The 14,753-nt window shown below is 33.5% G+C and overlaps 1 protein-coding gene across 1 annotated transcript in view; it reads left to right on the forward strand.

Moving 5' to 3' along the window:
* LOC113516693 (pseudouridylate synthase RPUSD2-like) overlaps positions 1–14,753 on the forward strand; it is a 555,256-nt gene that overhangs the window by 317,372 nt on the left and 223,131 nt on the right. The window lies entirely within an intron of this gene.

Below are 14,753 nucleotides of genomic sequence, written 5' to 3' on the forward strand. Positions count from 1 at the left end.
TCCATTATGTTTCTTTGGGAGATCCCACGGGAATTGGCGAAAAAGCTCCGAAAAGGAGGATAAAGCCGCGAAGTTTCTATCTAATTAAGTATAAATGCATGGCAAAATAAAGCCGGATAATCTTATCTTGCTTTGAAAACCGGTACTATAGTTTTACTATTTCTCTTCTGAATCATCACAGACATCCTAAAACACATCTTACTATATACCATATAATACCATCATCATCATTATATTAGCCTTTAACTGTCCACTGCTGAGCATAAGCTACTGAATATGACTGGCAACTTCTGCTTTTGCCAATAGTTACCACGCTTGGCAAGCGGGTTGGCAACCGCAGTTAGGCTTTGGAGATGTTTTAAGAGGGACGAAGCTGTCCATCCCTCGCCCTCCCTCAGTCGCCTCTTACAACACCCACGGGAAAGAAAGGGGTAGCCTATTCGATGCCGGGACCACACGGCAATGTTAATACCAATAACGTACTAATACTACGAATATTATAATTGGAAAAGTCTGTAATGGTATCTATTGCTCATTATTGTCTTTTCTTTTTAATAATATTCACATCTCTCTTCTTAAGGAGAGGAAATGTCTGATGTAATGATCTGCCTGATGTAAGTACGCCTTGGTTTCCCTCTTCCCCTCCTTCCTTCTATCTCACCTTCTATTATAATGTTCATAAGTACGTCGTGTCGTATCAAATGTCTCAACATTTTGTCTTTATTGAGTAGTATTCTTAATTTTTATTTATACCTACAGTTGTAACATATAATCACAAAAAGCTAATTTGCAGTCAATGCAATATATGTAAGCCCGTCTCTGAGCAAAGAACTGGCAATGAATATTTTTTTTTTTTTTTAGACATACGAGGCTACAAATCATCGTGTATGAAATGGTATGATTACATTAGTTGTGTTTCATCACGTCGCTGTAATCAGCGTTTGAATGTATTACTGATAATGTTAAGTCATTTAGGTATATTATGTTCGTTATTCATGGTACACGATTGATTAGTATATTTTGATGATTCGAAAAATGTATATATATCTATGTCTATAGACTCGGAAGGTGACTGGATTCAATTAAAAGTTGAGCTCGCGTGTTACTTTGTTTGATTTGTACTTTTTGATAAACCTGTGGCACCGGCTGAGTAGGTATTACTTTTATAGTGAAAAGTTAAATTGCATACTATGTATAATATAATAACGACACAATAGGAAATGTGAAATTATGTTGAAATTATAAAATTCTGATAGCAACTATATTAATTAATATAATTGCTATTGGAATGTTATAGTATTTTTTTTTTATACAATTTAGAATGGCAAACAAGCTGACGGCCCACCTGATGGAAAGTGGTAACCGTCGCCTATAGACATGAGCAGTACCATGGACATAACTGAGTATACTGTTTCGCCCATGATACCCCCCATGCGTTGCCATTCCTGTGGACTCAGGTGTTATTTCTGTGTACCCAGTAAATTCACGCCATATCCCACCCGTTAAACCGAAACACAGCCATGCAAACAAAACTACTTCACGGTTGAAACACGAATGGGACAGAGGTACCCAAGCAATCGACTTTTGTACAAAGTCTCCCTCTGGTAATACTTATACTGTTAAAATATCTGGGGTACATTTAAATAACTATCGTTTAAACTGTATGTTATTTAATCCAACTGCTCGCTTACTAACTATATGAATATTAGTTTATATCAACGACTTCATCTGCGTGAGTGGATATAATAATTGTCAAGATAATAAGTATTCGTATTCTATATTTTTTTCCATCCCTAATGTACGTGTTTATATAATCTTAGATTATATAAATAAATAATGTCCCCATATAAAAATGCTTCGACTAAAATAGGTAAAATTTTTATACATGTATTCTTGAGTTGCCATGATAAATATATATAATATTACTCATTGTCTGTATATGAAACCATATAGTAAGATTAAATTATAAATTCAAAACTAAACAAAATATTTACGAATATATTTGAACAAACAAAATAAAATACTTTGATTTATATTTGAGTATAGAAATGAAACATGTTTTAATTTTAAATCATTGAAAATTGCCTCCAATCATAATTAATACAAGTATATTAACTTGCAAGCAATACGTACGTGTGTATATTTAATGTTGGAAGTGCCTGGATGACTGAGCTTATACGGTTTTTTTTGTAAAATACGCCATCTGTTGTCAAGTACCAAACACTCTTTGGTTTAGTGTTGCTTAACAACGCCATCCATTGTCAAGTAGCTTTAGTGTTGCTGAGTGTGTACCCAACATTAAAAAGGGGCATTTTTTGTTTTGATTTAAAAAACTTTAGTCAGCCAAACGTCAAAATAGTCGATGTTGTATCTATAAAATCTAATCCTCTTATTCATAATAACTAAAAAACCTATTTTAATTATTACATTGTTTTGTCACTTTCTTTCGAATTGAAAATTTTGCACAAAAGAAAGAGACAAACTAGTTAAAAGAGGTTATGAGAGGTTTAACGATTTTATGAATAAGGGGGTAAGAGCTATACAACCTAGAAAATGTTTCGTAGTTCATTAGGTGTTTTTTTTTTTCATTAGTATAATTTAATCAACATAATATAATTTTTAAGATATATAATACAATTTTTTATAATTTTTCAATTAATGTCAAATTTTGTGAGCGCCATTGATCAAATGACATTGACATATTGACGTGTTTCCACAACACCGAGCGTGTTTCCACGGGCGTTACAGTGAAAAATATGTCAACCTACCGTGTACCGTCAGTCATAGCGGCATGAACAATGGGCTATTGATAGCCCGTCAGATTGTTGTCTGCATGCAAATTTAGGTCTTGATTAATGGAGAATATTTCATGAGTGTATATGTGGCTTGCTAGAGGTGATGATAATAAAGCGTGGGTGGATTTAGACGGAGCGAATCTTAGTTTCTTAACTTTTTTTCTGTGGATGATAATGGAATACCTTGACAGGGAGCGTCAAGGTTTTGGTTTTTTTTTTTTTCTAGAGACTACAGTATTGGATTTTTAAAAATGGGTATATTAAGGTTTTTTTCAGGATCGGCATTAACATTCCTATTGTTGCAGCCGTCCACAGGCTAAAGTGACCATTTGGCATCAGATGGCCTGCATGCCTGTTTGCCACCTAGGTGGCATAAAACGCCGACAGAGTAGCAATTAGGAATGAAAGGTGAGGATGAAGTTAGGCCAGTTGGCCCATCGTAGTGAATTCACTAGGAATTTACAAAGACCGCTTCCAGAAAGTAGAGCATAAATTTGGACTTGATTTTTTATTTATATTACTAACAGTGAGAAATTGAGTCTTCATTATTAACAATCCCTTCCTTCTTCCTTACCTTACTTTAATGATTCACAAACAACATTTAATGTACTTAACATTATCAGTAATACATTCAAACGCTGATTACAGCGACGTGATGAAACACAACTAATGTAATCATACCATTTCATACACGATGATTTGTAGCCTCGTATGTCTAATTCATTGCCAGTTCTTTGCTCAATTACATATATTGCATTGAGTGCAAATTAGCTTTTTGTGATTATATGTTACAACTGTAGGTATAAATAAAAATTAAGAATACTACTCAATAAAGACAAAATGTTGAGACATTTGATACGACACGACGTACTTATGAACATTATAATAGAAGGTGAGATAGAAGGAAGGAGGATCTAACAAGGTTGGGAAACCAAGGCTATTACCTTACATCAGGCAGATCAAAGAAGGAGTTGGTGTCGTGTTATATAGGCGTGTAATATATAGATATCTATATAGAATAAAGATCTACGTATATATTGATCTCGGTATATAACCATATGGTAAATGTCTGTTAACAAATATTTAATGTCGTATAAAAGGACTGTCCATACTAATATAGCGGTGATAAAAGTGAAATGAGAGCCAAGTTCAGTATTACCAATCTGATATCGTTTTGTCTCATGCCTATACATATATATACATATATATATATATATATATATATATATATATATATATATATATATATATATATTTAATTATAATTATATATTAATATATATATATATATATATATATATATAACAATTTCTTATTTCTTAGTACTATTATCATGTATGCTACTTAATGTTATAAATTTTTAAATTTTAATAGACAACTATTAACATAATGCATTTATTTTACTTAGGATGTAATTCAAGCTCAGAATTTGGCTTGGCTAGTTTTTACCAACAAAACAAATGTTAGAAAAGCAATATAGATATTATATCAACAGTATGAGTACAATACAAACAAGACGTACACTAACTTGTGTATGACTTAATAAAGATAAGTTGATTTGACAAATATAATAAAGTCTGTACATAAGAACTAGTCTCACTACAATACCTTGTTGCCAAATATTTAGTTTCTAAATCATCTTGAAGTGGGTTAGGTTTTTAATCTATAAATCAGTCAGTGTCAGTCATTAAAATGCCGATTTTTAATCGTTAATATATCAACAACTTTTTGAGCAACTATTAAGATATTATGGATTCTAGACAAACTGAAGAGCGTTTATATCGCTTTCAAATTTGAATTATATTTCTCGTTGTGAGGGAGTCAATGGTCGTTCTAAATAATTAGTGTAATATTACCTACATTCGGCTGCTGCGTTGCCAGTTCTTTTTTCTTTGAACTTGGCTGAGTACACTGCCGCGTGTCTAGATAAATGCGAAATTTTAATGATGAAAAATGGATGGATTTTTTTTTAACAACTCGACATGTGATAGAGTAACATATACCTGCAAAAACAAGGTTTGGTGCAGAATTCAAACACAGGATCAACCGGTGAGCTGGGGAAACCTAATTTACGGGTTGACTTCACTATGTCTGTTTACTAGCTGCTTTTTCACGTATCTTTTGAACATCTTGAGATTATAACTTTAAGGAAAATTACAGGATGGGAGGCTGTTTGTTACTCTTTTACCCAAAAGCTACTGAATGGATATAATTGAAATTTGGTCATATCCTAACTTTGTACATAGGATACCTTATGTACTGATCCTCGTGGGCGAAACCGCGGGATGTAGGTATTTTCTTATATATGTAAAATAATAATATAAAATTTCAAAATTAATGAGTAAGTTTGCTTGTTGATATCACTAACCCATTATTTTTAGCTGAAATTTGACTGGCGTAGTGACGGGGGTATAATAAAAACGCCTGAAGCGTCGGAATTTTAAGTAACCCTGACGTCACGGATGGAATATAATTAACATTTCATTAATTTTGTTATGCTCCTATACAAATATTATTATCTACTTAATTCATTTTAGATAATACTAGCTTTTTGCCCGCTACTTCGTACACGTGGTTTCCAGAAGTTGGTAAATCAATGAAATATAACACTTCTAGGTAGTACGCCACCTAGAAGTGTTCTATTTCATTGATTATCTTCTTGATATGTCAAGAAAACAATCCAGTTTCTAAGTTGGACCTTCAGGAATAACAAACATACAAACAAAATTTCGACAGTTTTGGCTTCTATTGCTCTATGCCGCATATATTTTTTTCTTACATAACGCACGCACGCACGCACGCACCCACGCACGCACGCACGCACGCACGCACGCACGCACGCACGAACGCACGCACGCACGCACGCACGCACGCACGCACACACGCACGTTTGCACGCACGCACGCACGCTCGCACGCACGCACGCACTCTCGCACGCACGCACGCATGCACGCACATATACACAAATACGTGGTTATGCGGTTTTTCCGCTAATTCTAAATTAGTACTGCGATACGTTTAAGGTTGAAAGCCGCCACCTGACACACGAAATCCTTATACGGAATTTTTACACGTGACTTACCAGACGGTGGCTTTAAGCACAAAACATGTAGCTGTCGCACTTAAATAACACAAACATGAATAATTTGTAAATTCCAATCACTGGGACTCAACTCTGTCGTTTTACTGAGAATATGTGCCTTTTTTAATAAAATTCGTTTTTTTTTTTTTGTTTCAGGTCAGTATTATGGTGTAATTGCTACGTGCTCTTGGTTACACCTCATACAAGTAATGTTATTTTTCATCCAGTTTATTTAAAAAAGAGAAGATTGTTCATTTCGCTTTTTTTGTTTCTGAATTTTAATGATTCTTTCTATAAATAAAAGCATAAAAGTCTGAATTCATTTATAGACTATTACTAGTTTTTTTCGCGTGACCGGGATATGTAGTAAACATATCAGAATCAGAAAAATCTGAATTTTCATTGATCCAAACCCGAATTCTGAATATCATAATAATTACTAGAGGGAGAGTTTTTACAAAAATCGTTTGCTTGAGCACTTCTGTCCCATTCATGTTAAGCAATTGTGTTTACATGGCTGTGTTTCGGTTTGAAGTGTGGGATATGGTAGTAAATTTACAGGGTACAGAGGTATAACACCTGAGTGAGAGATATAACATCAGGAATGGCAACGCATAGAAGATATTATGGGTAAAACAGTATACTCTGTTAAGCCCATGGTACTGCTGATGTCTATAGGTGAAAGTTACCACTTTCGCTCAGATGGGTCGTCAGTTTGTTTGCCATTCTAAGTTGCATAAAAAAATCGTTTTATTTTTATTAGTTCGAATCTAGACCCTAAAGTTATCGAACCGCTATTTTAAATATTGGACAGAAATTAGTCTTCTTTCTATTATAAGATATATCTTGAAATGAAATTGTAATTAAACACTATTATGTACAAAGCACTTGAAGTCAAAGCAATAATTAATGTTTATAATATTTGTCTGACTGTCTGTATATTTTTACTGATTTTATATAAAAACAAACACCAAATTGGACGCGGATTTTATAGCCATATTGCTGAAGGTCTAACTTATCATCTCGTATATATTTTATCTTGATACGATGATCTAAGATATGAACTATTTAATTGGTTTTTCTAGTTTTAAAATCTAAACATACGGAGTTGCAAATTAAAGCTAGTACTAAATCTTATATATTTATAAAAATCTTCCTTAATTTCTTATCATCATTCTCATCATTATATCAGCCTTTAACTGTTTACTGCTTAACATGGGCCTCCCACTATTGGGGGTCAGTAGTTGCCAGTAGTTGCCACGCATAAAATTTATTGTATTAGTTGTTATGTGTAGATATATGTATAAATGACATAATGTACTATAATCTAGACTTTTACTTTGTAAGTCATATGTAAGTCAGTTTAAATAATGTAATTGAATTATAATTTTGTTTACCGGTTTTTTTTTTTTTATATAAAATGTAAAATATTTGCATGCCTACATCTTTTAAAGCAATTAAACAGGTGCCAAAATAATACCACGTGACTTGTAATAATTTTAAACTGTTTAATGCAAATAAACTCATTTCATTTCATTTAATAAAAGCGAGTTGGTAATCACAGGTAGGCTTTAGTGATGTTTTAAGAGGGACGCTGATGCCCATCCCTTGACTATTAAGTTCTTTTAGTCGCTTCTTACAATACACACGGTAAAGGACACACGTCACACACAACACACACGTTCTATTCCAAGACCACATAGTAACTGCACTGTACATATGGAATGTATAAATTATACGTAGAAAACATACAGACGTACAAATGAACATTCTCATGAATACAAATGTTTTGTACCGTGCGAGGATCAAACCTGCGACAATCTAAATGTGAAGCAGTATTTTAAACCGCTACACCAAAACCGTCACTATATCAGTATGATACTAAATATAGTGTTTATAATACATAATATGTTTTTTTATGTGTGAAAATGGAATGGCCTGCACTAACGGGATACGCTGGCGGAGCGCCAGTGAAGGGTGATAGATGAGAATGAAAACAGGCCAGTTAGCCCATCATGATGAATTGATCAGGAATTAACCATGATAGTTTCCAGGGGGAACCGTGAGGAGGTCGACTTGGTTGGGTATACTGCTAGCAATGGGATTCTTAGTCTCCATTATTAACAATCCCTTTCCCCCCATTCATAATATGTTATATACTTGTATAAGTAGTCCATCCTATGCCGGGACCACACGGCAGTGTATTATTATATAGTACAGAAAAATATTTCATGGGTCAAAAGCTATATGCATTAGATAGACATCCGAGTATTAAATACGGCTTTTCAAATAATTGCACCCATATACGAGAACACTTTCCACCAATTATGGTCGTATGCGGGAGCAATTATGTGTGAATACATCAATTTCTTTTTTGTCTTTTAGCAATTACGAGTCAATATATTAATTGGTATGGCTACACAAATTACGTAACAGTACTTACAGTAATTATTTTGTTTTCATATGTAGCAATTAATTTATGACACGACAGTAAAACTTTAGTAAACATTCACATTTTTTATCATGCATAAATAAATAAACTTGGGTGAAAATAATATTTATTATGTAACTTTTTAATCTGTGCAACTCCCTCTTTTTGCCTTTTTCAGTCTTATTATTTTTCTGTTGCGTCTTGACACCACATTTAATTATTATTATTTATATTATAATTTAATTATTCCTCTCCATTCTAAGGTTGTCTGGAAGAGATCGCTATTTAGTGATAAGGCTGGCTGTTGTTGCCACTTTATCTTGTTATTATGTAATTAATTATTATTTTTGTTTACGTACGTATTGTTAATCTTTAAAATCTCTATCAGTTTTTGAAGGGAACAATAAAGAGTTTTCTTTCGTGCATTTATTCATTCATTCATTCAACATTTTTCTAATCTATTTCAAAATTGAAACACATTTTCAAATTTATTCTGAAGCAGATACACATTTTTTATATCAATTTTATAATTAATGAACAATTTTGTAACGTTCAACTGAAACAAAATCCTACAACTTAAATATAAAGTACTAAATGTAAAGTAATAAGAAATTAAATATATACTTAAAATACTAACTGACAGGATACATTTTGTTTTATCTGAATCTCATATCGATATTCTTAAAAATTTTAACCAAACTATTAAAAATACATAAAAAAAGAAAATATAAATATCTGTTAAATCCAACTGTTATTTATCAACGAACATAATTTATTTTTTATTGATAAACTAAACTTCCGTCCTACGGGACACGACGTAAAGATAAATCAACTAAATGTTACATACAAACAGTTTATAACTTAATTAACTTAACGCAAACTTATTAACGAGTTATCAAGAATCAAACATGACCTGTACCGTCAATCAGACGTAGATGCATCAGCGGAAACCAATGATTCGAAGCCGCTACCTACCGCAATTAAGTTGTCATTTTGTATAGTGCAGTTGCATTAATTAAAGTAGGGAACAGAATGGCGTTCGTATAGACGTTTGTTGTTTAGATACTGTTTCGTTACTAGTGGTAAAAAGCGTCTTTACTTATGACAATTAGGTTTAAAGTGTCTTATATGGTATATGTGGTCCCAGCATAGAATGGGTCACTTCTTCCTGCCCCGTAACAACTACTGGCAAAATCCCCTTATGGGGAAGGCCTATACATGTGTAAGGCTGATATCTTATACATGGATCTTAATTTGTTATGATTATGAGTCAAAATATTATATTGAGAGTGTATTTCATTATCATTACATCAGCCTCTAGAGGAAGATTTTGTACAAAAGTCGATTGCTTGGGTACCTCTGCCCCGTTCGTGTTTTAACCATAAAGCAGTTGTGTTTGCATGACTGTGTTTCGGTTTGAAGGGTGGGATATGGCGTGAATTTACAGAGTACAGAGGAATAACATCTGAGTCCTCAAGAATGGCATCGCATAGGGGGTATCATGGGCGAAACAGTATACTCTGTTATGTCCATAGTATTGCTCATGTCTATAGGCGACGGTTACCACTTTCCATCAGGTAGGCTGTCAGCTTGTTTGCCATTCTAAGTTGTATAAAAAAAGCCTAAAAATGTATATATATTCCCACCATATAAACAAAGTCGCATATAAAGACTAGTTATATAAACCGTCAATTTCAATTACGCCATGTTTTCATCGACTTTATACCCCAAATTAGTTTTCCAAAGGACGAAAACAAACTGAGCTCTGAAATGACGAAGTTATGTGGTTCTACAATGACTGATGAGGGTTCGACGTTAGTTTTGACTTTTGCTAAATAAATACTTGCATGTACAAAATAATTAATATACATAGCCTGGTTCAATGTAACTTAATGAAATACTAACCAAGTTTTGTTGAAATAGTCTGAGAAATGCTCACCAAATGAAATTGGTAACAAATTGAGACATTTAATCAATTAGTCAATATAGTTCTAGAGATATTTTCTCCCACGAACGCTCAGACTGTGGATTTTCCCTAGAGACTACTGTATTTTTTACTATTATTATTTCAGTCGTTAACGGTTCACTACTGGACATTAACCTTCCCCATAAGGGGAGTTTAGCCAGTGGTTGCCACGCTTGGCAGGCGGATTGGCAATCGCAGTTAGGCTTTTAGAGATGTTTTAAGAGGGACGCTGCTGCCTTTCCCTCGCTATCCCTTAGTCGACTCTTACGACACCCACGGTGCAGTATGGGGTTCTACAGTATAGCGTTCTTTAAATAGGATATATTAAGGTTTCTTCAGGGTCGACAACGCGCACGTGACACCCCTAGTGTTGCAGGCGTCCATAGACTACAGTGATCGTTTACCATCAGAAGGGCTGTATGCTTATTTACCACCTTTGTAATATAAAAAAAATCGTTCTTCTTTTTAAAAGGCTGGCAACACTTTTTTATAACACAGGGGCGAAAGAGCGTGCAGCTTACCTGATGGTAAGTGACTACCGCTGCCAATTAATACCTGCAGCACTAGAGGTATTGCAGGGGTGCTACCGGCCTTAAAAAAAGGAATATACAATTTCTCTGTAGTTACGCGTGCCTCTGGGTGACGGAGTCATTTACTATCAGGCGAGCCGGGGGGAGAAGGTATTGTTAATAATGGGAAATAGTACCTCCATTGCTAGCAATATATCCTATCAGATCGACACCCATGCAGTTCCCCCTGTAAATCATAGTGATTTATTTATTGTTGAATTTCTCACGATGTGCCAATTAACTTGCTTCATCCTCACCTATCATCTCTCACTGGTATTCCGTCAGTATAGCTGCTATTTCATTATCATTAAAAAAAATCAGGTGTATAAAGATGTCGTTAAAAAATGAACACGAGTACAAATACGCTTGACAGTCGTCATCATTTTGCGTTATCTATATGTATGTATGTATGTATGTGTCCATATCAAGGATATGTTTTTATCAGAACATAACATGAATTATTTATTGATGTAATTAAAGATACAATTTATTACTACAATAAACGTACGATTAGGTACATCTTCAAGTGGTTGCTGTTATCTCTATTCATGTTTTCTTGTAATTTATAATTTGTAATCTATACTTATAATAAATCTGTAGACAGGTCAATTCTGTACATGAAATATATTTCCAAAATAACTATCAGGGGGTGATTAGAGATCGATACTGGTGCCAAAAATGCAATCAGTCAAATATTTGTCTGTCTCTCTGTTACCGACAGATTGTTACGATTAGGTACATCTTCAAGTGGTTGCTGTTATCTCTATTCATGTTTTCTTGTAATTTATAATTTGTAATCTATACTTATAATAAATCTGTAGACAGGTCAATTCTGTACATGAAATATATTTCCAAAATAACTATCAGGGGGTGATTAGAGATCGATACTGGTGCCAAAAATGCAATCAGTCAAATATTTGTCTGTCTCTCTGTCGGTATGTTCGTTATAGAAACAAAAACTACTGGACGGATTTTAACGAAACTTGGTAAATTTATTCTTCATACTCCTGGACAGGTTATAGTATACTTTTCATCACGCTACGATCAATAAGAGCAGAGCAGTGAAGGGAAATGTTGTGAAAACGGGACAAGTTACTCCATTTTTAAGCTTCCGTCGCGTGTGCAGCCTTAATGGCCACTTTTTAAAATGTAAAAATGTCCACCCGTGTAACACCGGGACGGGCCGCTAGTAATACATATCAGATAAAATAGTTCGATATCGAAACGATAAGTCTCTGTTGAGATAAGAACGTAGGTGTATGTTTAAAATATTAACTAATTATTATTATTATTATTTCAGCCGTTGACTGTCCACTGCTAAACATATGCCTTCCCCATAAGGGGGCTTTGCCAATAAATGCTACGCTTGTCAGGCGGGTTGGCAACCGCAGTTAAGCTTTTAAAGATGTTTTAAGAGGGACGCTGCTGCTCATCCCTCGCCCTCTCTTAATCGACTCTTACGACACCCACGGGAAAGGAAGGGGTGGCCTATTCGATGCCGGGACCACACGGCGATATTTATTTTTTTTCTTTAATTATTAATAGGATATTCTATTAATATTATAAATGCGAAACTTTAAACTGATTCCCGCAGACTAAGCCGTGGGATACAGCTAGTATGCAATGTTTTTCAATAATAATAAACAGCGCAGTATATCGTTATGCGTAACTGACGATTGGGATTTGATTCTTGGTTGGCCAAGTAAACGAACTTTTCGAAATTGGCACGAGTTTAGGTAATCTAGGTTATAAAGATAAAAGAATGAAAAAGAAAAAAAATAAAAGAACAACTCGTAATTTTCGATGACAGAATTAAAAAAAAAACATTACCCAACGATATATATATATATATATATATATATATATATATATATATATATATATATATATATATATATATATATATATATATATATATATATATATATATATATTAAATTCAAATTGTCTTTTTTCAAATAAACTTATTTTCGAGCAATTTTAAATTGTTATTTTATTTTTTTAATTTATTAAAATGTTTGGATGGTTGGCATCTGTTAAGAAAAACTCTCAAGAAACTCAATACTTACTATAAAATTAAATAACTTCTTAACTTCCAAATCCTACAATAGGTTCGATTCCTGTACAATACAAATATTGGTATCGATTTATAAAAATCTTTTTTATTATCTGTATGTTTTCCATATACTGTTTATTTTTACAGCGGCATCTATTAATGTACTGTCCCCACACGCCCAGATATTGCTATAGGATATATCCAGAGCTTTCCATTTAAATTTTTATTATTTTAAATTATGCTTAATATAATTACACTTAGTAGGGGGAAAAGGATTGTTAGCAATGGAGTTCGACAGCCCCATTGCTAGCAATATGCCTTATTAGGTCGATCTCCACGTGGTTCCCCCTGGAAACCATTGTGAACAATTCTTGTTGAATTCGTCACGATGGGCTAACTGACCTACTTCATCCTCACCTGTCATCCTTCACTGGTGCCCCGCCGGTGTATACCGATAGCGCAGGTGGTGTTACGATTCCATTATCATCCATTTAAAAAAAATGACACTTAGTTATTATTAATTCTCCTGCCATGACTGGAGGTTATTTTTACCGACCTTACGACGTTAGCAATTGTTCCCTGCAATTATCTTGAAACAACCTTGCATTGTATTGTAAATTACGTTTAATTTAAATATTACGCAGATGACTGTCTGTTATATCTATTTACAAATAAGACAGCATCATTAATCGTGACCAATGAAGTAATAAAGTTTAAGTAAAATGTCTTATACTGAAAAAAATATTTGCATGCATAATTGCATATGTACATCGCTTAAGGCAATTAATCAGGTGCCAAACTTAGAGAACAGAAATTGAACACAAATACTTGAAATAGTTTGTATCTATTTATAATAAGTTTACTACTGTAATCTTTTGAAGAAAACCATAAAGAGTATCTATCTATCTATCTATTTCAATGATTAAGTAATGTATTGATGTAAATTATATTTACGTAGTCAGATAACTTGAACAAATCATGCTCATTATAAGGTTTAGACTGGCGTAGTGGGCTAGATCGTTGAGCTCTAAAATATGGTTGGACGTAATGATGGCTGGTTCATCCGTCATAATCGTGAACGGATGCTGTGTGAGTGTGAGAACTGATCTGCTCATGTTTACTTTTTTATTTTCCATTGAATAATATAAAAAGAATTATTTATTTATTTATTTAACTCTTTATTGCACCATAAATAAAAATATACAATGACAAGTGAATAATTTAAATGAAATACAGTAACATAAATACAGATTGAAATATACACATGAAGAATGCTAATTATAATCACAGTATCTATATAAATATAAAATTATCTTGTATATAATAATTTGAAAAGTACCTGTTCAGTTTCTTACGGTTTCCTCTTAGCAGATTATAATATTCCGAAACCAATAGTAGAATATTCAAAAATCCCGATTTAAAAGAGCTTGTAAACAAGTCTATTTGAATGAAGATTTTTCTATTCTATTCCATTTTGTTATGTCTCCGTACATTGTAATTTTACTACCATATTCCAACCTTCAATCTGTAATGTATTCATGAAATGACAGATTCTTCACAGCAAATATAAACAAAACATTTTTTAAAAAAAAATTCAGTATAACTGGTAGCACATTACTGTAATTATTGATAACTCACCTGGTGAGTTTAGACTTAGAAGTTACTCACCAGGTGAGTGATATTTCTCGACTTGTGTGACGTAACTACTGAGAACTCACTCACCTGGCAAGTTTAGTATCTCATTTCAATAGTGTTTCTCGATTTGCGTCACGTAACTATTGAGAACTCACTCACCTGATGAGTTTAGTAGCTCGCTTCAACAGTATTTTTCTATTTGCGTGGCGTGACTACTAA

The sequence above is a fragment of the Galleria mellonella genome, unplaced genomic scaffold, assembly GCF_026898425.1.
Source record: "Galleria mellonella isolate WM207_F2 unplaced genomic scaffold, CSIRO_AGI_GalMel_v1 utg83, whole genome shotgun sequence".
Lineage (NCBI taxonomy): Eukaryota > Metazoa > Arthropoda > Insecta > Lepidoptera > Pyralidae > Galleria > Galleria mellonella.